This window comes from Pangasianodon hypophthalmus, chromosome 20, assembly GCF_027358585.1.
Source record: "Pangasianodon hypophthalmus isolate fPanHyp1 chromosome 20, fPanHyp1.pri, whole genome shotgun sequence".
Taxonomy (NCBI): Eukaryota; Metazoa; Chordata; class Actinopteri; order Siluriformes; family Pangasiidae; genus Pangasianodon; species Pangasianodon hypophthalmus.
The window spans coordinates 5,002,523-5,029,695 of record NC_069729.1 but is presented as its reverse complement, the minus strand read 5'-3'; the positions used below and the strand labels follow the sequence as shown (position 1 = coordinate 5,029,695).

General features: G+C 35.6%; 1 protein-coding gene and 1 long non-coding RNA gene across 4 annotated transcripts in view; both read left to right on the top strand.

The window, feature by feature from the left end:
• The window catches only part of LOC128317082 (uncharacterized), a 44,057-nt gene extending 20,802 nt beyond the window's left edge, over nucleotides 1-23,255 (top strand). The window contains exons 2-3 of the long non-coding RNA XR_008300565.1: nucleotides 10,891-10,974; nucleotides 22,656-23,255. This is a non-coding gene — a long non-coding RNA (uncharacterized LOC128317082). The remainder of the gene's footprint in view (nucleotides 1-10,890; nucleotides 10,975-22,655) is intronic.
• The window catches only part of fhit (fragile histidine triad diadenosine triphosphatase), a 246,872-nt gene that overhangs the window by 104,268 nt on the left and 115,431 nt on the right, over nucleotides 1-27,173 (top strand). The window lies entirely within an intron of this gene.

The window sequence follows — 27,173 nt, the reverse complement described above, 5'->3', positions numbered from 1 at the left end:
TGCAGTTTTTTTTATTTTGATGTCGAATTAAGATTATATCTAATTGTATAACACTTTTTCAAGTGTCATAATCTTGAATATTACCCTTGAATTATCAAATTTATTCTTATTATCATAGGCTCCACTCAGACTCCACCTAATTTTATTAAACTTCAACAATGAACATTAAATGAATGTGAAATGAATAGTTATTTCAATAGCGGTTGTTTAAATGACAGTGAATGCTAGCCCATAGCTCTGTATTTGTAGATCCATTAACTATTCAATTACTGCACTGTAATAAAAAGAATTCTCTACATTCATAAAATTCATAATTCAAGTTTATAAATCTGCCACCTTAAATAAATGTATTTGCTTCTGTTCCCTACCACAGGAGCTGTAGATAAGGGAGTCCCAAATTATATACCCTTTTGTTGTCATGTGAAATGCACTGATTGATTCGGTCTATCCATTATTGCTGGCGTGCATGGCCAGATCTACATCAATGAAAATGTAATCTTGAAATACAATACAGCTGGTAATTAGGATTTTTAATGAGCACAGCCAAACTATAAACAGGTCCAATAAAGCAGGTCTGCCCCATTTTGGGGCTATTAAATGCTCAAACAATCATACCGAGGCCTTGAAAGGCTTTTACAGCCGGCGTGTTTAAAGACATACTTTCAGCAGCGTTTAAAGGCTGTGACCTGAACTCAGAGTTGAACTTTGCTGAACAAATGTTTTCTTTCTTTCTTTCTTACTTTTTTTTGTTAGGGTCAGTGGCCAGCTTTCAGCCATGTCAAAACTTCGAATGTAAACGATGAACAGGGCTTCACTACTGTGGTCAGATCTAAGAGAACATGACTAGTAAGTGGACATTTTAAGACGTGAATGGTGTTTTAAGTACAAGAAACAGGTTTCGGGCTATGAAGTGATGTATGCTTTGAAGGCTTTGTCAGGCTTAGGTAAAAGATGAAGACATGGATCATGTAAATGCCAGTTAAATTAGCAGCAGAGATTGAAGAGTGTAAAATAGAGAATAATGTTGGAGTATTAAGCAGCTGCTTCCGAAAAGGATATTTGGATGGTGATGGTTGGTGATGGTCCTTGTTTCTAAAGGAAGATGTTAATGCGGGCGGGAATTTTCACAATTGGCAGATTTCCAGAATCCAGTGGTTGGTACAAGTGATCTAACATATCTAAAACGTTCATGTTTACGAAATCCTTGCATTAAGAAAAATCTAGCTACCACTTTTTTTATCAACCATACTCTTGGAAATACAGGTTTCTCAGAGGTTCTTTGGATATTTGCAGGTTCCACCTTCTGCAGAGATTCAACTTAAGACCATCTCTTACTTTGTTACTGTAATTAAGTCTTGTTTTCACCTACTACTTTTGACTTTAGCTACATTTGTCAAGAAAAATCTACTCACTAAATTTCTCTATAATCATATATTTGTAACACCAGTAGTTGATCTAAATTCCCAACAAATCTGTTAAAAAAATGTTAACTGATGTGACAGGGAGAGTGAGAGCTAATAATAATCACTTTAGCCAATCTGCTGCTATGTACACTTCATATTTATCGAGGCAGCTAGCTATTAGCATTCAGCTGGTCTGTATTGTTAAACTTATCATGATCGCTAACATTTGAGAGATTACAAATAAAGGTGTTTTAGAGTTAGCTAATGTTTTCTTATATTACTTGGTTCCCTGAAACAAAGTGAAAGGTACTAATTTACCATCTGTAACTAAAATCAATGGTAGACATCTTTTTCTTGTCATACTTTAAGTAAATTTAGGAGTTTATACTTTTCTACTTTAACTCAAGTGAAGAATTTGAAACTGTACTTGAACTTTTATCAGATGATGTATTATGTATTTAGATATTTTAGATATTTTACTTTTACTTGAATAAAGGATTTACCACATCCGACCTGTGGTGATAAAGTTCTACATGGAACTTTTATATGTTTCTCCATAATAACAAACTGAAGAACCCTTTAGGATGCAAGAGGGAACCTTTTTTTTTTCCTCTGCGAGTGTAGTATGTACAGTATATGGAAGTTACAGTTGACCAACTTTATGATCATTTTGTGAAATTTAAATGCTTGTCTTAAAAATGTTTCTCAATTCTGTGTTTCTAGTTGCTCTCGTCTACCTAAGAAACAAATTAGTCCTCAGTGAAAATAACCAAAATTTGTTGTTTTATTAACACAGTATGAATATAATAAACAAATATTGATATAACAGAAAATTTAAAACAGTAAAATTAATTGTTCACTCATAGTTAATTCGAATACATTTATAGAGAGATTTATTTAGGAAATTAAGCTCTGTTTTCATTCAAAAAGCAGTAATTAATTCACCAAACAAAGAAGTCATCTTCACTGCATATGGCTATAGAGAAAAAACTGGAGCATATTATGTTGATTTGTGCAATAATATGAGCGTCTTTTCAGCAAATGTGCCTAACCCTGATGGGTAAAGTTGTATTTTGGTGCATGTCTCTGGCGCACGGCTGCTATCACTACGCCTTCACACCACATGTTCTCCTCCTCCACAGAGTATGAGCCACTAAGCACCGAGTGCACGTCTCAGATCGGTTCGCTGAGTGCTGCTGGAGCACAGAGGTGCCCCCAAAAAATCTGGAATAAATTCCTACACTGTTAGCAGTGCATTGTATACTTAGTGACATTACATCAGGAGTACATCATGTTCTTAACTAGCTGAAGTTACTTTAGCTAAGGGGAAGAAGTTTCTCGTCCAACAGTATGAGTCTGGTATATTCATTCATTTTTATTTCATTCTATATAAATTTTACTCAGTTGATACTTCCTGGTCAAGAATACAGGTGATATGTTCTTTTGGAGGTTCTTATGGTTTAGGTAAGTGTTAATTGGGTAAGTGTGTGATAAAACTCTAATTAGTTTAAGTTAAAAATTTGGTAAATGGCAAATTTTTTTTTTACTGAAGAGCACTAAAATTCTAGATAGCTTCTATCTATGTAGCATGTTAGTGTGTGGTACTAACACTATATAACTGCTTAATTAATTTGATGTAAAAAGGTGGTAATTACCATGAGAGTTTAATCCTTTCATGCTCAAATTATTTACCGAGTATTATCTAGATTCTTTAAATTTTCATTAATTGCTTAAAATTGCTTGTTATATGAATTGTGACCTTTTCTATATATTACTTATGTTAAAAAAGGATTTATTTTCAGTTAAAAAAAAAAAAAGCTAAGTTGTTCATTGGAGTCTGGAACAAAAATATTTTTACTCAATTGGGCATTTTTTGTAGAAGGTTTGTACTTTAAATTACACTAATATTCTCAAGTGATTTGGAGGTGATTTACACCTTATATTTTTTTAAATAAATCAGCCTTAAATTGGCTGTCCATAAGTGTGGACACTATGTATGATATGATTAAATAAATTTCAGTGGCAGATGTGAGAATATCAGGAAGAAAAGGTCTTTTAAAAAATGTTTTTTATTATTATTATTATTATTATTATTATAGTCTCTACACTACACATATCTACAACACACTGATCTGCACAAATGGACAGTTTTCTGAAGGACACGATCAGGACGAGAAGTGCAGCAGCCAGCTGAAAGCAAAATGACAGATGCTGATAGATAGACTGAAATAATGAGGTTGGGACACGCAGTATATATACATTAAAACAAGGACTCGGAAAAATAGAATGAGAAAATAGACATAATTGACCTCTCTTTGCTTTTTTCCCCATATTCAAAACACGTACAGAGCCAAAGATTCACTGACCAAACTTGAACTGACCTCAAGGCATGCATAAGTGATATTCATTGACTGATCACTTTCTTTTACATTTGCATTTTGTAGTACATACAGTATAAGACTCTATACGTTTCTCTTGCAGAACTGCTAGATCACTATGGCTCTTTTATAATAACTACTTATGAACCCTCATTAATTCAGGAATTAATAATGATGTGGAACAGTGTTGTAAAATGAAACACATGGAGATTCATTAGTAATGACTTAAGCATTACATTTGTTGCTCATTACTACATTACAACCTTGTACTTTCATAGATTATTGTCAGTTTCTCCCTTTTCACCTTGACTGGTTAAATAAAAGCAGCACACCAACTCTTCTCCTCTGAGGAATCCTGTTTGTGTGGACAATAATAAATTATATAGACATTTACATTTTAGACACTGATGTACTGGAATAGGTTACAGTATATCAGGTAGCAGCTCTGCAGGAGGAAACGGAGGCTTGTCCATTGGGAATAGTTAGCTAGTAGGAGGAGGAGAAATGCACGACTATAATTACAGCTTAGGTAATAGTGAACTACTCCAAATATACCTGCTGAGTAATTTTGTCATAGTTAATAAATAAATAAATAAATAGTAAATAGTAAGTAAAAGAAGAAGAACTACTCATTCGTTTCTGCTTAGTAATTAGCTAGTTACCTGTGCGTTATGGAACAGTATTCTAAAATATTACCAATAACAGGAACTAACTTGTTTGAGACATTTCACAATTTGTTTTTAATTATGAAAGGATAAAAAGTATTATTTGACATTGTTTGATTAATAAATAAAATTCTTGGCAAATTGCAATGGAGTGCATGCTGTTATAGGAAAATAAGCAGCTTTGGGGATTGATATTTTATTACTTTCTTAATATAACTCAGTTATATTTTAGTAAAATTTTATTAGACTGTATTGGTCCTTAAACCATTTTTAACATCAGAACAATAAACCAGTTTTTTGGTGTTTGTCGAATTATCTTGCACTAAAAGACAAGCACTTTAATTAACTGAAGTTTTTACTAGCATATAAACTTACTAAGAAGATTTGCGATTGCTGAAAATAGTCGCTAAAAATAAAGGGCACAAAAAAGAGCCATTAATTTTCAGATATCAGCACGAAGAGAATCCTTAATATTCTCGCTCACGTTATATATATCTCAGTATGCATTGTGTTTTGTGGTGTTTTATTGTAAACCAGTGCTCTAATTGCCCAATCATTTACGTTACAATCATGTAAAATGATCAAAGATATTTTTGCTATAAAATAAATACTATAAATTTGCACGAAGATGTTAACATACATTATTTAAAATGGAGACATAAATACTATAAATTTGTAGCAAAGTGTTATCATACATTATTTAAAGTGGAGAGAAACTAAAATAGTTTTACATATCTTAAAAAGAAATTGAATATATAACTAAATATTCTGTTTGTGCACCATTCACCATAAAGATTGATTCAAACACACAGGTTCTTGTTTGAGATATTTAATTTAACAAGAATGTATATGTTTTAGAACAGAACAGAGCTTAAAAACAATTCTCAGTAATGGAATTTTGACCTTTAGCCCTTACTATTAATTTATGTTTCCTGTGTATAAGGGATTTTGGGATTGAGCTCTTTTCAAGCACCAGTTCTAGGGTTAAAACGTTGGGCTTCCTGTTGCACTGTGGTCATTTTTATCACAGTAAAGTGGGCGAGACGCCTCGGCCTTGACCTCGTCATAGGAGGCTGTATGAGAGGAACGATAAGGAGAGATGTGGGCGCTGACGAAACACATAGATAATGGTGATGGAGCAGCGTGGAGCGAAAGAGGGCAGAGAGGGGAGTGCAGAGGAATGAGAGGTACAAGTGTAGGAAGTTTGAGAGAGCAAGTGAGATGGAGACGGTGACTGAGAGGGGTAGCCTGTCTTTAAGGTTATTATAGCGGTTAACGAGGAGATGCTGGTGTAACGTGGGCCTGCTGTGAGGGTTCACCATGGGGGGGCGAGAGTCTCTGATTGCTCCTCTTTCATCAGCCTGTCAACACTCAGGAGGACCACAAACAAGGGTGCAAGGTCAAATCTCAAAAACACACACACACACCTCTAGAAACTCTCAATGCCCTACTCCTGTAGTTAACTTTTGACAACGCCCCGCCCTCTCGGTCATTTGTTTCCAGCTGAACTGTAGACTGCATTAGAAACATTGATTAAGAGAACAACACAGTTATCACAATTGTAATTAATGAACCCTAACATTAATCAGAGTAAGTGATCTGCTTGTTTAGTGTCTAATGGGTTCACCCTTCAAAAGACTTTTGTTATTTATACACAAGTCTATTTTCATGCAAGCACAAGTGTAATGAAGTAGTATAACAAGGGCGTAATGCTAATTTGATTGGATGTGAGCCATTTGTTGTTTTTTTTTTTTTTTTTTTAACTGTCAGTTGGTATTTCAGTGGCCAGAAATGAACATGTCCATTCAACAGAGGGTGTGACATTCAAAACCTGCTAGCACAGTGCTATTTTCAAACACAGTTTGGTCCAAACTTGTGCTTATGTCAACACATACTGAGAGCCCCTCTTGCCTCATACACAAGAAGTTACTTATTGTTATTTTTATTTCCATTTCTGTTTCTATTAATGGTCTGCGTAACGTAACTGCTAACTAAACAAGGTGGATGTAAAATGTGAAACAGACATTGTGTGTGTGTGTGTGTGTGTGTGTGTGTGTACAGTACTGTGCAAAAGTTTTTTTTTTTAGTACAAAGTTTGTTATAGATTTTTATTGTATGACTTCTACATTACTGATTCAGTACAAAAACTTTTTAGATTTCCAAACATTAGTTTTCCAGCACAAAATTAAATGTTACAGAAAAATGTTTGTATGTCAGTAAAGAAAGCAGAATATTACGTAAGAGACACTTTTCAGACAAAAAACATAATGAAGGCTGCTGGGTTTTGCTGCAAAAATAAGAAGCAAGTGTGACAGTCAAAGTCTCCAGAAGAACTGTAGCTGCTTCTGCAAGATGCTCAGTAACACTTACAGCTCATTTCCTTACAAAACCGCACACATTGTACCTGAGACTACTATTTTTTTTTAAAGCGAAGGATCGTCACACCAAATATTGACTTTGTTTCATTTATTACTGTTTACTGCTCTTTATAGTTTTTTTTTTTTTTAATGTAGAAACATTTAAGTTCATTATTTTTGAAGGCATCTTTGCTCTACAGCACTTCTTTGTGTGCGCCTAAGACTTTTGCACTGTACTGTGTATATATATAAAATATCAATTAAACTTGTATTTAAATGACCAGACTGACTGAATTTGTGACTGAATAACCCACAAACGCACACACGGAGGAAAAACACAGATGTGAAATTAAATTATATATTATAACAAAAATGTCACTCTGGTGTCGCTTGGTTTATAAATGAAATGAATGAAAAGAAAATGAAAATGAAGAGATTTGATTGGATATTAAAGCCACACACCTAACCACATGCCTTTTTATGATTAGATAATTGATTATAATTGATAATCTGCTTTTTGCAAGTTTTCCACATCAATTAAAACGAAATTCATCAAATAAAAAAATAGCAAAAATATTTCACATCTGTACTATTTTTGCATTATGATCAGGAAAATAGGGGCCTATATACTTTTTTAGAACCTGATATAATGAGAATCTTTAAATAATTTTACACAAATGAAGTCATGAAAAAATGTATGCTAGCCTCATCCATAAATCTAAATGTAACTTTAAATTGTCAAGAGGTTTGTACTAATATTTAAAAATCTCTGTGCAATATGACTTAAATCTTTGGAAAATACAATTATCTCCTTGTGTGGCAGCCTGGGAAAACTTTTTTTTTTTTTTTTTTACATTTTCTACTATATATAGTTTTGAAAAACTCCTGGAATACATTTCTCTTTTGCATGTATCTCAACCTCAAGTAAAGTTATAACACAAGTCCAAAAAGAGAAATGGGAGAAAACTGCATTTAAATCTTTGTTTCCGACTGGAGCGCAGGGCCATCATGGACACAAATCAAATGTGATCAAATTGTGACATTCGCTGTGTGAGGAAATCACACTTAGCTAGCAAGCTTTTATACATCTGTAAGCAGACTGACTGTTTTTTTACCACTGCATTTGTAAAACTTGTTCTCTATCTAACATGATCTCTACAGAAAGTTAGCCTGCGCAAGATTAAAGTAAAGGAAAAGTAAATAAATCATTTCCATGCTGTTTTGGTGAAATTTATTTATGGTTTCTTTAAGCTGATGTGTCAAAGAATGTTATAAGCAGAAAACCCCCATATCAGTTTTTTGTCAAAGCACGATTTCGCACATTTTTTGGCTGAATTCAGCCAGGTTTCCCCAGATGCCATATATACATATTTTTGAAAACATTTTCCATACTGCACCAACTTGCAATTGTGCCTTTCCTAAAACTGTCACTGGTCAAAGGACATACCACAAGGCACAAATTTAATGAAATTGTATTGCTTGAGTGCTTTTCCTTGTGTCATTTATAAATCCCGTGGAGGGTTACTGCTGGAGGCTTGTGATGTATCTGGGTAAAACTGATTGCACTTTCTGTCAAAGACCCACAGCAGCCTCTATCATTAAGACAGTGAGGGAAGAGTCCATTGGGATTCTCTGTCAAACGTCACCTCTTTCTTACTCCCCTGCTAAGAACGGAGACCTCAGGTTATTGACTGTGTTTGATAGTGTCAGCCTGGGACAGCACTGTAGTCAGTCTTTCTTCACTCACACTCAGACTGCTCTTCATTTGAAGCCTGATTCAGAGTGCTAGCTTGGTGGGAGGTTGAATTGGACTGCTGTAGAACTACTGAAGGGGTTAGCCATTAGTGCTTGTTTGTCCTGGAACACTGACCACAGCACAGTTTTGGAAGCCAAGTTGTTAGCTCTGGATTGATTTCAGTAATTGACCTATTGCGCCGTTTATCAGGCGAGGGTAATCAACCAGAAATTAAATCTGGAACATCTGCATGGCTAAGACGGAGTTTCAAAATACAACAGACCATGATTGAAAATTCCACAGATTTGCCCTCAGATTTCATCAAGTGTAACTGATACCATAATTTCACATTTTGTATTTACCTGCATCACCCTCGAGTCATACTGGCATCCTAAACTGGCCCAAAGAAACCACTGTTCGGTCATTGTCGCACTGAGACAAATCCTAATCAGTAAGCTGGCATGATGTTGATGGTTTGAGTCTGCTCTCATTTTCTGGCAGCCTCCTAATGTAGCGTGCACTCAGGCAGTGAGTCCCGGATGTGCTCGGTGAAACAGCTTGCTCAGTAATTACAGCCTCATTATTGTTCCTGTCATAGCTTTGTCAGCTCAGCAGTTGATTGTGACCTCTGCTATGCCTGTCCGCTTTGACAGTGTCTGTGCCATCTGCAAGCCGAATAATCGGACCTGTTAAGAATGCACAAGAAAACACCTGTATGTTTTTGTTTACGTGGACTTATCTCTCTGGCTACTAGCTACAACCAAAAGGCATGCTATGTTCTGAATGTACATCAGTGCTTAAGAAATGAATCTTAAATCTATGTTAGTTTCTAAAACTCAATCAGTAAACGACAGGTGACTGGCAAGAAAAAACTCCCTGAAGAAATATTGGGAGGAAACAGGCTCTAAAGAGAATCCATCCTCTTCTGGGTGACACAGAATAGTGGTTTTATAAATAATTAGTGTTCTACAAGTGTATACTGTAAATTGAAAGGTAGTAAGTGTGTTAAAATGATGTCTGATAAGAGCATATTGGGTATTCAGAGTTGGCAACTTAAGTTACATAAATATTTACATGGCAGTTACGTGGAATCAGGGTTGGTTTACGCAGCTGCCTAAGTCAGTTGTTCTGGGCTCAAAAAATGGGACTGAAAAAGGAAATAGCTTTTGTTTGTTTTCCATCAAATGCCATATGATGTAAAATAAAATAAATGTGTAAATATAATGTGTGTGTTATAGATTTTTATATTATGACTTCTACATTATCGAGTCAAGATATTCATGATTATCAAGATGCTCAGTAACTTGCCAGCTAATTTCATTATAAAACTGTGAAAATTCTACCTGAGACTAGAATTTTTTTAAAGCAAACGGTTGTTAAACCAAATATTGACTTTGTTTCATTCATTACTGTTTACTGTTTTCTATTTTTTTTTTAACATACAAACATTCAAGTTCATTATTTTTGAAGGCATCTTTGCTCTGCAGCATTCATTTCTTTGCATGTGCCTAGGACTTTTGCACAGTACTGTGTATATATATATATATATATATATATATATATATATATATATATACATATACACACACACACTCACAGGTCAGGTCCATATGTATTTGGACAAAGTGTTTAACAAAAATATTGCAAAAATAACCTTTTAGGAATTACAGCCATTTTTTTTACAAAGTCCTTCCATTTTCACAGGCTCAAAAGTAATAGGACAAACTAACAATCATAAATATTAGGATTATTTTTAATACATGGATGCAAATCCTTTGCTGTCAATGACTGCCTGAAGTCTGGAACCTGAAGTCTGGGGGAAAATGCTGAGTTTCCTCCCGTGAGATGCTTTGCCAGGCCTTTACTGCAGCTGCCTTCAGTTGCTGCTTGTTTATGGATCTTTCTGCCTTCAGTTTTGTCTTCAGTAAATAAAAAGCATGCTCAATTGAGTTGAGGTCAGAGGATATTTTAGAACATTCCTTTTCTTTGCCTTAAGAAGCTCTTAGGTTGCTTTCACTATACATTTTGGGTCATTATCCGTCTGTACTGTAAAGCGCCATCAGTTTTGCAGAATTTGACTGAATCTGAGCAGAAAATATAGCTCTATACACTTCAGAATTCATCCTGCTACTTCTATTAGCAGTCACATCATCAATAAGCACTAGTGACCCAGTTCCATTGGCCAGTTCCATATATATAGACACACACACACACACACACACACACACCGATCAGCCATACATATACATATATACAGGGTGTCCCAAAAATCTACATAAGAGAAATTAACAAATTAGCAAAATGTCTTCCAAAATTTTTCATACTTATTTTATATTATATATATTTTTTCAGATACCCTTTAAGAATGCCTTTGACAAAAGAAGAGCAAATTGAAATTATTCTTATCCCTGGATCGGGAAGCTGTCAGAATTACACGTAAGACATGTCTCTGTTTTAGGCAACTCCACCCTGCATGCACAAATCTCACCTAACTGTCTGCACAGTGCTTAAGTCTGTAGTTATGTCTAAGGTCTGAATACTGACATGCACAATTTGGATATTCAATCCTCACTTGGCATGCGTAACTCATCTCTGAGTATGGCCCATTGTGAATAATATTCCTGTGAGAAATTCCCGCATGCTTTGATGTGGTGTAAATCACATATCAGAGGCGTTTACATATACGTCCCACAACCACATCCCCTTCAAGCCGACATTGTTATCAGACAATTGACTGGAATGCATTTCGCCATTTAATCTCATGTTACATCTAACCTGTAGCTCTGTGCTCATTACTTGTGCCTGATTACCTGAGAGGTATCAGTGCAAATGTCCAATTCTGTGTGTGTGTTAAGACAAACTGTCTCCAAGAGGAGGAGAAACTGATGAGATCAGATACCCCGTGTCCTTATCGCAATCATGGACACGGGTTTTCTTGACACATTCATTTGTCTTAGTTCTGTGATTGACGTGGAGATTGTTTGTCTGTTCAGCTGTTTGCATAAATTCTTACAGGTTTTGTCACCATATTTTTGATTTATTAAAAAATATCATTATTGTTATGGTTGAAGCAGCAAGGGCACATTTCTCTTTCAAAATGACCCTTTTTTTTCCCTGAATATGGAACAATGCTGAAATTTATTTTCTAAATTTGAGCATCTGGTGCAATATTTGTGATGATTAATTCAAATTGAATTTATATTTCAGATATAAGATAAAACTGTAAAGAAAGTAATATAAAGATGATATCTTACACTGTTCTTTTTACAAAATTTTATATTGCTAATAACTGAACACTGATCATTTATATTCTTAAAAGCAATTTACACTTGAGTTGCTGTGAAATCAGTGAGAATGATTTGGTCAAGAGGACACCCACTGCTAAGTCATGAACAAAACAAAGCTACATCTTTCTTGTGTTTTCTGCCCTTGTAAGCAACATACTTTATTGACTTATTTAAAATATTTTCCTCACGTAAACCTTGTATTCCTGATTCTGCACTCTGTAATAAATTGGTAACACTGTCTATGAAGCCTGCGTACATAAAGATTTATGGCTGCTTTGTAATTTGGTAGCAATGCTTTGTAAGCAATTTTATGAACTATATTAATACCTCATAAATCTCCAATACAGTAATGTAGATGCATTAGGCATTATGTACAGAATATTTGGGGTGGAAAAATCAGAGTCTTTCCAGCAATAAAAACAATTGATGTTGAATATTCAGAATGATATCCGATTGTACAAACTCCCCAGAACATTTTTTTTTCTTTGGCAATGCCATGAGGAAGGACAGAGATGCAGATAAAGGAGGTGCATGATGAAGCCGGCTCAGATAGTGGAGTTAGTCAAGCAGATGATTGGGGTTTATGTCAAAGCCCCAGGGCTGATACCAGCATCTCACTCTTTTGAAGAGCACTGTGTCTTCGAGTTCAGTCCGAACTTCTAATCTTATGGACACTCATAGTATGAATATGAACAGAATATGTAAAGCACTAATTAATATGGCCATCACAGCGTGTAATTAGCCTTTTTCTGAGGATAATGATGAAAGCAGCCTTCCATAACTTTGACTCTTCTCATGGCAGTTCATAGCAATGTGAAACGTTGCTCTCATGGCATGCTTTTAAAATGGGCTTAGGACAAGATAAATACAATGCTGAGTACAATATTATATTTGGTGTTGTTTAGGACATTATTAGCACTCACATTCCTTGTTTTTCTTCTATTCACACAAAATGTTCTCAGATTCACATAGAAGGGAACAAATTCAACAATTTTAGACCAGTGACAATAAATACTTTCACATTCACTGTTTTAGCCTTCATCATCACACAAAATGTTCTCATAGCCACTAATTTTACCTCCAACATTCAAATAAAATGCTATAATATTCACACAAAATGCTATAATATTCACACAAAATGCTATAATATTCACACAAAATGCTCTCACATTCATAAAAAATGCTCTCATGTACACATAATGATTTCATATTCACATTCAGTGCCATCACATTCACACAAAATACCCTCACACTTATATAAAATTCCCTCATATTCAACAAAACTGCTTGCACGTTCACAAAAACTGCTTTCACATTCACACTAAATGCTCTTGCATTCACACTAAATGCTCACACATTCACACTAAATGCTCTCGCTTTCACACAAAAGCTCTCACATTTACACTAAATGCTCTCGCTTTCACAGAAAATGTTCCACATTCACACTAGATGCTCTCGCATTCGCTCTGACATTCACACTAAATGTGCTTGCATTAAAAGAAAATGATGTTACATTCACACAAAATGCTCTTACTTGTACGCATAATGATTTCACTTTCACATAAAATGATATCACTTTCCCAAAAAATGCTCTTACGTTCATACTAAATGCTTGCATTCACATAAAATGCTCTCACATACACACAAAATACTCTCACCTTCATTGTTTTACTGCTCAATTTCACACGTTTTCACATTCATTTTCACATTCACACAAGGGAAAAATTAATCTGCTTGCACTTTCACTAATTGTATCTCTCATATTGAGGAAATATGGATCTTTCATTTGTTGCTTTTGTCTTCACACAAAATGCTTTTACATTCATTAGTTTACATTCACGGCATTTGGCAGGCGCCCTAATCCAGAGCGACTTACGAACATCTCATTTATATAACTGAGCAGTTGAGGGTTAAGGGCCTTGCTCAAGGGCCCAGCAGTGACGGTGTTGGAATTTGATTTCATATCCTTCTGATTAGAAGTTCAATGTCTTAACCACTGATCTACCCTTTCCCTCATTAGTTTTAGCTCTTATACAGCCGGGGTTATAAGTTTACATACGCCTTGCAGAATCTTAAAATGTTAATAAAATAATAATTGGGGTCATAAAAATTGCATTGTGTTTTTTTATTTAGTTCTGCCCTCAATAAGCTATTTCACATAACAGATATTTACATATAGTCCACAAGACAAAATAATAACTGAATTTACACAAATGAACCAGTTCAAAAGTTTACGAATGCTTGATTATTAATACTGTGTGTTGTTACCTAGATGATCAATGACTGTTTTTATGTTTTGTGATAGTTGTTCACGAGTCCCTTGTTTGTCCTGAGCAGTTAAACTGCCCACTGTTCTTCAGAAAAATCCTTTTCCAGCATCTTTTGCATATTTGACCCCTTTCCAACAGTGGTTATATGATGTTGAGAGCCATCTTTTTACACTTAGGACAACTAAGGAGCTCATATACAACTATTATAAAAGGTGCAAACATTCACTGATTCTCGAGAAGGCAACACACTACATTTAGAGCCAGGGGGATGTAAACTTTTGAACAGGATGATCAGTGTAAATTGTTATTATTTTGTCTTCTGGGAAACATGTAAATACCTTGAATGTAGCTTCTGAAGGGCAGTACTAAATGAAAAAAAATAAGATCTTTAAACAAAACCATTTTCAAAAAATTAAAAAGATTAACATTTTGCCGATTCTGCAAGGCGTACGTAAACTTATGACCCCGACTGTATTTACAGAAATGGAAATGTTCTCACTTTCACTAGTTTTGCCTCTCATATTCACAGCAAATGGACAGGCTGTCACATTTTGTCTTCATCAAGATATAAAAAAATGCCAACACACATGCACACACACTCATGCTAAGAGAGCTAGCCAGAAAAATCGGAATCAATCTGTTCGTCCTGTCTCTCTGCAGAAGGCCCTGGTGCACTTCACACATTTGGGAGTCACACAAAGTCACTTTCCAGATTGCACGCTTCTATTCTTCCTTTAAACTTTACTTTAGAGCAATTTATCCCAAATCCACTTACATTTCTCCATATCATAGTAAATCACACAATCCTAAGATGGCATATTAGTTATTTGGCATCATGCAGAGCCCTTGTCACAAATTACCATTTTTATGGTGATGATTTTGTAGTGTTAAAATGGTTTTGTTGCTAATGTGTCATTTAATTTGACATTGCGGTGTAGTAGGAGGTACTAACAATGCAATTAAGCTGAATTATGTTTGGGTGGGAAAAGCCTTTTTGGCTGTCAGTCCTTCCACTCGCTCCTATGTGCCTCGCCACAGGTTTAATTTTATAGTGAGATAATGATATTATTAATAATAATTCATTTTTTTCCTTCTTCTTCTGGCTTGCGAGTTAAGTCACTTTGGATTTCAAAGCTGTGCACCGCATCGCTTCACAGGCACATAAGTCTATAATGAAGTACTTATTATTGATTTTTAAATTTATCTTTCTTGTTGCTCAGCCTTTGATGATGCAAAAGAAGTCTTTTGCTTTGATATCCACCCAAAGGAATAAAAAAAGAAAAAACAGGCATCTGGGAGAAACACAAATAGTATTTTTTTTCCTTTTAAGCTAGTGCGCACAAACCCTATGCAAAAGTCAACAAAGTGGGTACTTGATGTTATCTCAGGGATTTCCCGGTCAGTCTCATTGACCTGTTAGTATTTTCCAAGGACAGTTGGGGATTGATTATGCACCATGCCATGATGGGAAAGGAAAGCTTATCCAATCCAAACACAGCTAAGTCATGATGCCTCTATTGGGCTAAACAAATTCCAGGAGGGTTAAGCCGCTGCTGCATGTATTCCTGCGATAAGCTGATCATAAATGGAGGGATTTTTGATAGTGCATTAAGCTGAATTTTTTCATTCTATTATTTAAGATATACAAGTAATGAAGGTGCTTTTTTTTTAAAGCCAGCAGCAGGAGTTAGTTTGACAAGACTGTTTGTATGAAGCTCTGTGAATTTTCCAACTAAACCCAGTTGAAGAAAGACTTCAAAAGATCCAGATTTCAGAAATCTTATTTTGGTGAGCAGAATGACAAGAAGTGTAATGAAATTCTGAATGTAATCCTTCTCCATGGGATTATATCGGACAATATGTGAACACACATTTCCCAGCTATTCCCTCAGGAATTAAAGAGGTGACTGGTAGCTTGTAATGTGAATGAATTTTATATTTCCACTCATTTTCATGCCTCCGTTCATTTTTATGTGTGTTTCATGGTAGTCACTAAAAAAGAATAACTAAATAATGAACTGACTAATGGTTATGTGTGCGATGAGGAGGAATTCAGATATAACTACGGACTTAAGTGCTACTTGAACAACCGTGTGCGAGTTGAGCACATGGAATACAGTGTGCTGGAAACAGAGGCGTGTCCCATTTACGTGCAATTCTGACCTTGAACTTAAGTCATTTTATTGTTCACAATGTCATCTCAAACCAGAAGCAGCCTGTCAGTTTGTTGTAACCCCAATGTGTGACCCTGAAACGTATTTATGACTGTAAAAACGCAAAAAAAAGAAAAAAAAAAAACAAAACAAATGGAACTGCATTTGAAGGAAATACTGAATATAAATTAATATTTGAGGGAAATATGAATATATACAATATTTATAGCTCTACTGTAAGTATATCTATTTCTCATAAATTGTAGTTAACATATGAGGCTCCATGTTTAATGTCAATATTGAGAGTACAAGCGCATGTCATTTTTCCTACCCTGATTTACTATCTCCTGGCCACATTAATTTGTGCACAAATAACAATTGACACACAATATAAAAAAAGCTAATATTTGTGTGACCTGTTCGGTCACTTGCTACAACTCTCAATGCTAGATACAGTGTTTTTTGCCCCGTCTCACATTTCACATTTCCTGCCGCTGTAGTTCTAGGATGTGCTGGATCAAGTGCTATTTTATAAGTTGCTAAATAATTACAGTTGAAGCCATATTAATAAATGAAGACATGATTATTTTGGTTAGGATGATTCATGCAGCAATATTTTGGCAGTAAAGACTGCATTATGCTGAAAACCCAGAAAAATGTATAAGGTAAAATCTAGAACCTGTAAGGGTTGCCTCCCTGAGGAAACTTAAATGTTTTATGTAAGCACCCTAGAAGAGAGTGTTTTCTTACCATGAATGTTCCAAACGAGACCTTTTTTTTTTTTTAATATATAAGCTAAGAACCCTTAACCATACAAACAATCCATTGTGGAAACAATCCATTGTGCCCTTTTTCTAAGAATACATTAGACTCTTATTATACTGATTGATTGAACTATTTATATATAATTGTAGTAGTCTTTCTTTTTTTTAATAATTTTTTTGTTTAAAATCTGTTTCATCAGTCCCTATTTTCTATCCCTCAATTATTTGGGGGCTTAAAAGCAAGTGCTTGTTTTAACAGTGGCGGTTTAGAGATTACTGAGTTAAACCCTGTCTCAGACACCTCTACCCAAACAATATGTGTCACAAATAATTTTAGTAATCTGAATGGAGAGCCTAGAAAATCAATATAAGCACCAGTGTAAGCTGAGTCTGAATATGAATAACTTTCCCTGTGTAAGTATTTTTTAACTCAAGTAGCTGACTTAATCTGCCAGGTGAAAACAAATGCAGAAATTCATAAATACTTCCCTCCAATATTATTAATATAACTGCACAAAGATATGATATAATGCCACTCTCTAACTCTAGGACATAAAGTTGCCCTGTTTAACTTTAATATATTAGTGAATAAACAGTGGCTCTGGTTCAGTTTGTTTTGGCTCAGCACTGTGTGCAGCAAAAATTCATCTTAAAATCTGAATTAAAAAAATACTTTTTAGGAAGCCTAGCTTATAATATTTTTTCCAGCATTACTTGTTAGTGTAACTCCCTTAAAACAACTGAAAACAATTTGAAATCATGTGAACTAGACAAGGTAAAGGGAATTGAATTGATGTCAGGTTTCCTTAGAGGGTTGTTAGTGGCTATCAATACACTCTTTAATTTTCTTTCTACCGTAGCCAGTGTTTCTTTTTCTGTCTGGATAAGGGAGTCATCCAAATGCTATAAATGTGACTTGAATGTAAACGTTTCTCCTTCCATTTCTCACAGACTGCTCTCTGAATTGGAGTCCGTCACACTAAAATCAATAAAGGCAGTTCTCAGGAAAATGGTTAACTTAAATCCCAAAACTACCAATCTGTGACTTTCTGAAACCCTTCCTATGAATTCTGTATTCGTAATGCATTATAGATGAATTTATAACATTTTCTATAGCACAGTACCTTATACTGCCTATCATAAGCTTGTGTAATTGGGGTGCAAGAATAACACTTTATAAAAGCTTTCATGATGTCAGGATACATAACATATTATAACATCTGCTCATAAGATCACTATAGACACTAATGTTAAAATGCACTCTAAAACAGGCTCTGCATTCTAATTTGCAGCACAGATATTATACCCAAGCCTGTGTAATACTGCATTATAACATTTATGTCCATGATGTTCCTATGTGCAGACATTATCCTCGTGAAACCCCACTGCCCTCCCAAGTACTTGTGTGGATAGACCAAATGTCTTCTTAGTTATCAGACGATAAGCTATCAGATATGTAGGGAATAAAACACTTGGGGGTGTGCTGTTCTAGAAAAGTAATCAACAACGGGGTGGTATGATGCAGCCAGACTCAAAGTAGAATTACTATTACCACCTAAAAGTTGATTATTTTCCTATAACAGCAAAGTGTTTTATTCCTCTCCTACCCGGCAATTTGCCAGTCTCATACATTTTATCCATTTATAGTTACATTAAATGTTGTAGTACATCCAATGTTATCACTTATGTTATAGCAGCTATAAATAGTTGTTCACTCGGCTACCCTCTCATTTTTCTCTTTCATGAAGTTAATAAAACAAACCGAAATACCCTCAACAGCTTGTCATGTTACCAAGAAACCACATATGCAAAGCCTTCCAGCCCGAACAGTTTCCCGTGTTGGAAAACTTCAGGTTACAGATTTACCTGTGAGGGTTATAAAGTGCTGACACTGGAGACTCCTTCCAAAAATGCTAAATAAACATGACCTCATTCCAAACGTCACCATATCAATGATTACACGTTTCTTAAATCAGTTTATTTAAAGTTTCTTTTACAAGTCCTTGTATAGGTTGTTACACCAAGCTGCTGAAATTTAGGCAACACCCTCTGAACGATCAGAGTCAAGCATTCAGTCTACTATAAATGTTCAATCTCATGTAACACTCCTTTAATTACGTAAACCAGCATGGATTTTTTTCATCCTTTCTTATACTGAAGTCTCAGTTTCTTTATCTGTCCATTAAGCCACTGGACGGCTGTGTGATGTAGAAAAATGTGCATCTTCATGAATCTACCATCTTTAAAGACTCGCTAATGAGATTGTGTGAAGTTTGACCTGAGTAATTAGTGTTTAAATGTGAACAGTAGTTTGTATGCTGGTGTGCTAATAGCAGGGGCAGGTCTAGTTAGTGGTGTTTTATAGTTGGGGGGCAAGTAGGGGACAGGTGGAAACAGGCGGAGAGGGAGATGCCCGGAGGGAGATGGCACGGGGGCACAATGCCCATCATTAAGATGGCCAACAGCTGCTGGGCTTCCTGGCACGCTGACAGTACTGCACGACCCCGTGACCTTTTCTATGCAGGGAGCATGGGAATGAGGTTGAGCTGCAGCTTTTTGTGTCTGTCTGCAGGCCCTTTCTCATTTTTCCTCACTAAACACTGTCATTTGCTTTCTAGGCACAAGTCCTTCAACATGTTTTGCAAATGCAGATGCTGTTTGACGGTTATTTTGAGTATTCTGAAGGATTCTCTTTTTAAGAGTAAGGGAAAGTAAGGGAATACAAAAACATTATTCAGAATGAACAGATAATGTGCCATGTGTTCTAAACAGATATAAATACAGTTACGAAAAGAAATTAAAAGCACTATTCTTTCTTTCTTTCTTTACTTATTTATTTATTTTTTACTGTGATGCAGGTGTGAGCGAGTGGTCAGAGTAGTGATAAAGCTTGAGGAATAAACAAAGACCATGTCCGTTAATATAAACCTACAGTGTTCATTCATTCATCCTTATTAATATCTGCTCAGGGTCATGGTGGTTCAATTAGATTTGTTTATAGTGATAAATTAGGCTTCTAGTGTGTTTATAGTAATAAATTAGGCTACTGGTAAGTTTATAGTAGTAAATTAGGCCACTAGTTTGTTGATTGTTTATATTCTGGGAAATAGAGCCAGCTAAATTTGTTAAGCAATATTGTAGGCAGGTACAAACAAAAATAATAATGGTAGAGTTCATAAACAAAATTTAAAATAGGGAAGAAAGAAACACCCCTTCTGGTTTAGGCCACACCCACTTTAGGTTTAAATCTGAATACAGATGTATGGATACTTGGAGCACTAAATAGATACAGATACAGATCCAGATACTGGCGTTTGTCTACCCCACCCCTAGTTGAGAAGTTTTTTTCTGTGTTATTATTGTGAAAAGAGTCACCAATATGAGAAAGTGAGCCCCTGCTACTATTACACCAGCAAATGACACACTGTTGCACACTTGGCCTTCAACCTCGTGAAAACTATTTATTTCATCCCTTTTTATCTTGACCAACTTAAACATTTGCATGAAACATGAACGATGGATGGACTCTCACTTTTCTCATGCACCCTAATTGCTCTCTAACTTTCCCTTAATCCGCAACTGAAAGGTCAGCGCTCACTTAATGTGAGATATTATCTTGCCGTCAATCAGTGAAAAGCTCACAAACACAGATAAAGCTGATTGCATCTCTGTTTCTTTTTTTCGCACCATCTTGTTAGCTCTCTTACTCTTCTCTCCACTCCGATTAACCCCTACGCTGGGAAATATTGGTTTAGAATTTAGCGAGATGGTGCTGGAGAATTAATTTCCAGCTAATAAGCAAGTGGAATTGTAGACCAGCGTGCTGTGTTAGAAAGCGCAAGGCCTCTTGCACACTCTGCAATTATGAACTTCCAGATTTAGACCTCTTTAGTGGCCTTACAGTGATCAAATATGTCCTCTGAATAAACTGCATTTATTCAGGACCCAGGTGTGATTATGGTATATTACTGAACTGAATGTGTCTTTATTCACTAACTGTACAGTAGAATTTAAATAATATGCAGTTATTTCTTTCATCATGCTTGTAGAATGAATTTCATATTTTGAGAAATCTATTGAAGTATATCCAAATATTCTCACCCAGTTGAGAATGGGTTCCTTTTGACTCTGGTTCATCTCAAAGTTTCTTCCTTGTTTTACTACTGTCACCTCTGGCTTGCTCATTACTGATCTAAATCTACATCTGGAATCCTGTGAGGCTGCTGTTAATACCAGAAAAATATTTGTGCTATACAAATAGAATAGAATAGAAATGAATTTGTTTGAGTACTGCATTTTTCTTTAAAAAAGTCTAAAAAATGTGTGATTGTTGATATAGTGAAGTTGTATTATATATAGGAGGCATTTTTTTTTTTTTTGTCTCCAGTATCAGTGCTTTGTAACAATCTGAGGTATAAAAAAAAAAGAGGCTGGTGAAGGACCAACTGTTTATTATGTAAGTCATAAAAAGAACTGACTTGTATCATGGACCTAGCACAACACTAAATGTGACTAGAAACGGATAAAAAGTATAATTGTCATTCTTGAATAATTAAAAAGTAAAATTTGATAAGGTCAAAGAGAAATATTGCACTTCGGGACATGCTGTCGTATGAAATCAATCAACCTCCATGGTAACAGGAACTAACTTTCTTTGCAAATATTTCTTAACATTAAATGTGACTGCAAACGGATAAAAATCACAATGTTTTGTTCATTAATAAATTTGCACTTGTCACTCTGGAGTAAAGCGGAATAAAATACATCAGGACATGCTGTTAAAGGAAAAGAATCAACATCAGGGTGTGGTGTCACACCACCCAGTCGTGGATTATTTTCCTATAACAGCATCACCCTTTGTGTTTTATTCCTTACGTATCCTCCTTTCTGCTTTCATCTATTAGCATTAATGAAGAGTGACAATGTTTGTGAAATAGAAATGGATTTATGTCACTGGTGAAATAAAGTCCATTCTCATTAATTGATACAGATTTCTGGACTCTATCTAGTGTGTGTGTTGTGAATTCAAGCTTTATTTCTCTATCAGTATTATTTATATCTGCTTTAATGTTAGCTGTTATTGCTAGCCGAGCTTCATTTAGCATTCAGGCTTCAGAGTGTTCACACTCGCTGCCTGGGACAGACTAATTGCATCGTGAGAGAAGCTCCTTCACCCACATGGATAAAACGTGGTGCATTACCTCTCACAAGTGCCTAACGAAGTGTGCTGCATTAGACACCTGCATGTGCATGTGCAGCATTAGAGGTTAATGGCTTCTGCACGTGTGTGAGAGAGCATTTGTTAATTGTGACCAAAATCACAGCTGATAATGCCTGACGTGCATTATAGAGGATGTGCAATTTTCTGTGCCACTCATCTGAGGGTAGGACCAGCGCGCGCATGTGTGTGTGTGTGTGTGTGTGTGTGTGTGTGTGGAGACAGATGGGTAATTCAGCGAACATGACAGAACTCGTTGCGACATAGAAAGGTGAAGTGAGCCATGCTTGAGTGCCGGGCTGATTGTGTGCATGTGTGTGCATGCGTGTGTGTATGTGTGTGTGTGTCTGTGTGTGGAGACAATCTGACCTCCACTGTAGTGTTCTTGGTTTTAATATAGCAGACTCCATTCTGCTCTCTTACAGCAACACGTCGTCATGTTTGGTTTCTGTCCAGGTGCATTGCAAATTAGGTAAGTGTGATACAGCTAAAATTCGAAAAATATTTTTAAAATGTTATAAAAATTCTAAAAATTTGTGCTAAATATAATAGATAAGGTCACTGAAATCCATCTCATCCACTCTACAACACACTACAGAGTCAGCGGAGCTCATTCTCCAAAAGACTCATTCGAATTCACTGTCACAGAGAACGTTACAGGAGTTCATTCTTACCATTCGCAATAACACTGTACAACAGCTCACCTGTGTGTGACAGATGATAACACTTTCACATTACACTACTACAAGAAAGCTATCGTTTAGAAAGCTGTCATTATATTCTACATTCTCAAGGTTCTTCATATTCATTATTCACTACCAGTTTTCACAAGTGTACTTATGTAAATACTGATGTAAATCTGGTTAAATCTACAGCTGTGTTCCATATCTGCACTACTACATTTAATTTCACTTATTGTATTTTATATTTTATATTGTGTCTGTGTACGTGTTGTATCTTGCTACTGACCATGCTGCTGTAACACAAGAATTTCCCTCATGGGATCAATAAAGTATATCTATCTATTTATCTATCTATCTAAATATATAAATATAAATTAAATATAAATTTTGTGCTAAATAGTGGACAGTAGTAGTAAATATCATATCCACCATGTATGTGTGTGTGTGTGTGTGTGTGTGTGTGTATGTATATATATATATATATATATATATATATATATATAAATATATACATATTTATATATATATATATAAAATCTAAAAAAACAACTAAACATTATTTTTGACTTAAGAATCTTAGAATCTTTTTTTCTGTAATATCTTTTCATTTTTATTACTAAACATTTTTCATATAAATAAAATAAAAATGCACTTTGTGTAATTTAAAATGAGTGTATTTTCTCAATATAGTGATTTCAGTGGAGATTTTCTTTAAATGTTATGACATCATAATCGGTCATGAGCGATGTGCTCCCTATGCCGTTGACAGGAACCGATTCTCATCCTGACGTCATGCTTAAAGGAGCCGTCTGTAAATTTTTGAGGCTTATGTCTGCTACCTGGGAGGTGAATCCCAAGTGCAATGAAAATATTAACAAGCCTTTTTCTTCCCCTAACTAACCCCATCTTGTGAATGAGCGGAAGAGGCAGATCTGAACAGCTCTGTACCTGCTGGGGGTGGAGCCTGTTTCTGGGCCAGAATAATGCAAACAGGTGCCTGAACTAAAAAATGAAAAGTTAAAATAAGCAGATTGAATAAGGCTATAATTTTTTTAAACCGAAGCTATTCCACTGTATGCACTATTGGGTGATAACATTCATCATACTGATTAAAGTTGTTGTTGTTGTTGTTTGTTTTAAATATATATATATATATATATATATATATATATATATATATATATATATGTTTTCCAAATCTAAATATTGAAAACACTGTATATAACTTTAGGAACTTTAAGAGATTTAAAAACTTACACAGGCTTATCTTTGTTAAGAACCTACATGTCCTTAGCCTCCCATCGCTCTTGTCTTTGTGCAGCATCAATTTTTATTTATTTATTTTTAAACATATGTATAGGTTCCTCCTCCAGGTGATACGTTTTGGAATTTGGTGTAAATCATTACTTCACACTAAAGGCCAACACCCAACACCCAAGACCAAACATGAAATAATGTCTGGATTATTTCAGACATTAACTGAAACGAAGTTTGTGGGTTGTATTTGGCCCGTGGGCCTTGACCTTGACACGTATGCATTCCAGCATTAAGAATCAAAGTGTTCTTTGAAATCTCTTTTGATTATTACAGGTCCGGGGATTCTTTTAAAGATCGCAAGCTTCGCCATTAAATATTGCCTTTAAAAAAGCCTAGTTTATCTTTTCAAAGATTTCAAAGAAAGCCCTTTGAAGATTTTAGTGAAATAGAGAATTTAAAAGACAGATAGAGAAGATAGGATTTAGGCAATTTTAAAGGTGAAGCTTGTAATCTTGAAAACATTTTTCAGCTTTAAAATCTGGCTCGTTTTTTTAATTTGAGGCTTTTGTTTACAGAAAGACGCTCTGCCCCCAGGTAGAAAAGAAAAATGTCACTAAAAATGTAACTAGCCAGCTTCTTTACAGTACTGAGAATCGTTAAAATGTTTGAAATGATGTGGTTGTTACGTCTTGAAATACTTTTAAACATTTTCATCTTCATAAAATTGCCTAAAAACATACAAAAACATCATTTTAATTAAATTTCAAACTGGAAAGGAACAGAAAGTTTTAGAATTTTAGAAGAAAAATTTAAAACCAAGAATGGAAATGTTCCATATCTTGAATGTTCAATATTCAAGATTCTACACTATGTCTATCACTAATTTAAATTTTAAGTACGCTTTATGATATTAACCTTTGTATAAAAGGTCAGATATTGGTCGAGTTTTAACTGTTCCACTGAATGTTCCATGCTGTCGTTAAATCAGAATGGGGACGTAGCAAATACTAAAATTCTGAAATGAATGTAAATCTTTCTAAGATTCTGCTTTCTCTGATTCACTACACACACACACACTTCTCTTGCTCTTGACCCTTTCATCAAATGAGGCAACATAATAATAATTAAAAAAAACCTACCACACATCCACAGAGAGCCTGTTACACACATACACACAATCACTACTGCATAATTTCTTCCAAAAATCTGTTTTTATCATTCCGCATCACGCCTCCTCTCTTTACTCATATGCCAACTTTAGTACTTGGGTGAGCAGTTTGTGGAACAGTTGTGCGTTTGCCCTCTAGTGAGTGCCACCATGTGGCTTTTAGTTTGACTCTAATGCCATAGACAGCTGTCCCTGTGTGTGCGTGGCAATAAAGGGCTGTGCGCAAAATAATGGCAGGGTGTGAAAGTTGGGGAGGGAGTAGCAGGGTCGTGTGGTGTAAACACGTCTCTGTTTTATCTGAGGTGTATTGTTTGTTTTAGAAAGCAGGCGAGACCCACGGTCTCTCTCTCTCTTTCTCTCTCTCTCTCTCTCTCTCTCTCTGTCTCACACACACACACACACTGCCTATCTCTCGCTCTCTTTCAGCAGCACTTCCTTTTGTATGTATTTGAATACAAGTGTGTTCCCTTTGTGACAAGCGCCTGCAAGCCCACCTGTCTCTCTCTGTGTGTGTATGTATGTATGTATGTGTGTGTGTGTGTATTTGTGATCTGTGTCTGCTGTGATGATTCTCGTCTGCTTTGTTTGGTCAGATATTGCTCGGGGACAACACACACACACACACACTCACACACACACACACACGCAAAGGCGTAAATGCTGGCAGGCAGAAATTGGATTTTGCTTCCTGGGCTGCCGGCTCCTCTGTATAAAAACACGCACATGGAGTCTGGGGATCAGCTTGTGTGGGTGTGTGTGTCTGTGTGTGTATATGCAAGGACAGATGTGCTACTACTAGGACACACGCAAACACAGCTGTAAGGTCAAGACAAAACAAAGATGGACAGATGAGAGAGGAGGGGAGAGTATGAGAGCTATACTGTGAGTGACATGGCAGCAGGAGAGAGAGAGAGAGAGAGAGAGAGAGGGAATAGATGAGAAACTGGTGGTAATATACCAGGAATATATGACTAGGAATAAAGGAAATGATAGAGGAAGGAATAGGTCATGTTTTCCTGCTTGTCATTTTCCCAAGTCCATTTTCATACAGTCCTCCGGGTGCGGGTGTCTAATCTCAAACCATTCTATACTTCCTTTTTTTTTTTTTTTTTTTTTTTTATTAACCTCAAAAGACTTTGTCCCTGGATGGAAGAATCGGTTTGGCGCAGAGGTTGAATATGGTTCTGTAATCATGAAAATGGTCCTGTGCTCATCCCACATCTCCAATTTTGGCTTCAATTGTATTTTTTTTTACCTCTTCATATCCATTCAAGGTCATACTTCCTTCAGTGGATAATCTCACGTGGATAGATTTGTACCTACCTTGCTCTTGTTATCATGAAGACCATCCTGAACATCCTTCAACACACTTTTGACTTTATCTCTATACCTGTATACTATAATGATTTATAATCCTGCTATTGGTCTCTTCCTCCTGTTGTCTCAGGGAGGTTTTTCACCTCTGGCTCACTCATTAGGGATCTAAATCTACAAGCGGATTTCTATAAAGCTACTTTGTGACAATGTCTACTGTTAAGAATGCTATACAAATTAGATTGAATTGAATATAGGGGAGGATCATTGCAGTCACAACTCATGTAGGCCTTTTATATTATATTCAGGCCCATATGCAAATATTGTTAGCAAGTTGAAAATTATTGTTAAAAATGGAAGTTAATATGTAAATTTAGATCTGTGGATGAAGTAAAAATTTTATTGTCAATTTGTAAAAACTGAATGTGAGTTACACTGATATCGCTACTACTTTTACTACTACTACTATTACTGCTGCTACTACTACTACTACTAATACTACTACTACTTCTACTACTACT